This window comes from Zootoca vivipara, chromosome 8, assembly GCF_963506605.1.
Source record: "Zootoca vivipara chromosome 8, rZooViv1.1, whole genome shotgun sequence".
NCBI lineage: Eukaryota > Metazoa > Chordata > Lepidosauria > Squamata > Lacertidae > Zootoca > Zootoca vivipara.
The window spans coordinates 15,310,164-15,313,441 of record NC_083283.1 but is presented as its reverse complement, the minus strand read 5'-3'; the positions used below and the strand labels follow the sequence as shown (position 1 = coordinate 15,313,441).

The window sequence follows — 3,278 nt, the reverse complement described above, 5'->3', positions numbered from 1 at the left end:
GATGCTGCTTTGCCCAGTTCCAAAATGGCTGCTGTGCCAGAAGTCGCACTGCAGCCATTTTGGAACTGGGCAGAGCTGCATCAAAAGTCGCTTCTGAGCATGCTCCGCCCAGTTCCAAAATGGCCGCCGTGCCAGAATAAACCGGGGGGGGGGGGGAATCCGTTTTTTCAGCTGGGAACATCCGGAGTCGGATCATGATCCCGGGATCTTGCGCCACTTCTTTCCACTGCACCCTGTCTCTCTGTTCAGTTCCCTTCCGCGTTCTGCCAACCTGTCACAGAGGTCCTGTCACAGAGGTCCATAGTGCAGTGCAGAAATGGTATATTCCAGATTATGCTCGCCTACATAACAAAATGTTGTTGGAGCACAACCGTGAGCTCCGGTTCCCTCGCTGTGGCTGCGGTTAACTGATACCTGAATAGTCATTTTATCCTCTGACACCAAAGCAAATGCCCAAATTCTGGCAGCTTCCCAAGAACACAACGCAGGAAATCAATGTGCAAAAGAAGCCACTCTCTTCTCTTTCCCCCTTTTCCAAAGTAACAGCTCTGCCCAATGCCTAGGTTCAGAAAGAACCTAAAAATCAAGTTCTGAGAACCTTAGGAGACCAAGCTTAAAAGAATCAGAATAAGAGGTTCACCATGATACGCGATCCAATTTTGAGAGGAAGGGGGCCAATTTATTTAACAAGAAACAGGAAGGGCTACGTTCTTTCACACAACTAATAGCATATGGTAATAGAATCATAGAATTGTAAAGCTGGAATGGACACACACACACACACACACACACACACACACACACACCCGAAGGTGATCTAGTCCAACCTTCTTGCAATGCCAGAATCTAACCTAAAGCATCCATAACAGATGACCATCCAACTTCTGGTTAAAAATCTCAAAGGAAGGAAACTCCATGACCTCCCGAGGGAGTCTGTTGCACTGTTGTTAGGTAAAAACGTTTAGTTGGCTAAATGGCATTCAGCAGGAGATTTTTAAAAAACTGGTAATTTTTAATATAAACACAACAAGCACCATATTGGAAAAAGGTGATCACCCTTAGCTCTCACACAGGTGGAAATAACTCCAATATGATATCTACCGCAATATATATATATATATATATATATATATATATATATATATATATATGGGGTGGGGGGAAACCCCAAACTAGGGACATCTAGGCAGATCTAATTGATTATATCTCATTATCAATATGGTGTCTTTAATTGGGCGGCATGAAAACCTTCTTGGATCTGCGCACACCTTTGCAACAGTCAGAGATCTTGGATCGTGGCCAATGTTAATAACCATCTCATTATTTTAAAGGTTCTTCAGTTCCACAATGCGGCACAGCAATTTGTAATCATTTTGTTATACAACAGTGAACCATACATGAGAATATTCCTTATGAAGGCACATGGAAATGGTCCCCCTGCCAAAACTATAGGGAAAACTGCACTGAATAGTTCCCAAATGGGAGACCAACAGAGATCCACAGTTGTTTTTTATTTATTTATTTAAGGTTTTCTTGAGTTACAGAAATATATGCAATGTCTCTCATAACATGTTTACAAATCAGTTTCATTTGTTGAGACATTGGGAAGAAAGAGGGGGGTAGAAGTAGATGGGGGGGAGATGGGGGGGTCATGTGACGGTGTTTCTAATTTACTTAATATACATGGGGGGTGTCAGTGTTGCTTGAGAGATGCACAATTGTGAAGGATAGCTCAGTTGGGTAGAGCATAAGACTCTTAATCTCAGGGTCATGTGTTTGAATCCCCATGTTGGGCAAAAAGATTTTTGCATTGCAGGGGGTTGGACTAAATGACTCTTGTTGATTGATACACACACACACACACACACACACACACACACACACACATCTCACAACTGTAAGATTCCTGGAAGAGCAGCAAGGTATATCATTAAAATAAATTATATTTGGAGCAATCAATTGGCCAATTCCTGCTCAGTCACACGTCCAATCCAGGAAAAAATAAATAAATCAGGCTGTTAGAGCATTCTTTCCCTTTTACAGTTCAAAGAAGACAAACTTCACAAAAATCATTTGGCTAATACTAATTTTAATAAGTACCTGAAAGACTGCAACAAACTACAATATTTGCTCAAGAGCAGAGGGAGAATGCAATCAGCATTTGGACGACCAATATATTATTATTTCCATTAACATATAAATCAGAATAACTAATGGATCTTGGCAACTTACAAATACAGCAACATCAGCAAGTTAATGACAGAGGTCAGACAGAATTGATCGTATTTGTGATGTAACAGCTAACAGGATTTTTTTAAAAAAATACTGTAGCATGCTGTGCTGAAGTTATAAAAGAATGTTGTTGTTGTTTTTTTAAAAAATCATCCCTTCACTTCTGCTGCAAAAAGAGGCTGGTATTTGTTAATTTTCTGACACACATTTCTTCCTCCATCACCAGCCGAACAAAGACTTGCATTGCTCTTCACACCTGAGCATTCTGGCTGGCTTGGATTTAGTAAGGAAAGCTTAAAGAAGAGTAAGTTTTTAAAGGAGTGGTGGGTAATTAAGGAAAATGCAAGATTTTAATAGCACACGTAGCAGGTACTAACTAACAGGACATTGCAGATAAACAGTACAGGCGTTGGGCAGATAGTGAAAACCTAGCAGGAAATACATGGTTATGTGCTGCTAAAGATAAAGGAAAGTACTGGTAAGCCTTCTGCTTTAACAAAATCCCAACTGTAAATCCATGCAGAAGTTTATACCGTGGGGAGCCTGGCAAAGCCACAAATGGATGTTGCAAAAATGCAAAGTGAAATTCTAACAGAATTTGTAAGCCGTGTTGCTTGCAAGAACTAAGCCTGCTCCCATAAATGTGTGCACCCCAAACTGGATATACTGATTGACACCCATATATTTTTACAGAGTCTAGATGAAGTTTTGCAAGCACCCTTATTATCCATGCAGAAAGTATCTCGCGTATCATATTCATTTATTTATGTTGCAATATTTATATATGCAGCGCTCGATTGCAATAAAACCTCTAAGTTACATCCCATATTTGACTATTGGGTGACCTTGGGCTAGTCACCATCCCTTAGCCTAACTTACGTCACAGGGTTGTTGTGAGGTCGAAAAACCATTTTCACCGCCTTGAGATCGTTGGAAGAAAAAAGGTGGGATATAAAAAAATTAGTAAATGGGTCTACTCAGTGTTAGAAACTCAGATATATAAGCTAGGTGCCAAATGTCTTCTTGAACCAAGGTTACAGTCACCA

General features: G+C 40.5%; 1 protein-coding gene across 1 annotated transcript in view; it reads right to left on the bottom strand.

Annotated features, from left to right (window-relative positions):
- Positions 1 to 3,278, bottom strand: part of EXT1 (exostosin glycosyltransferase 1) — a 258,264-nt gene that overhangs the window by 232,039 nt on the left and 22,947 nt on the right. The gene's annotated exons all lie outside the window — the stretch shown is intronic.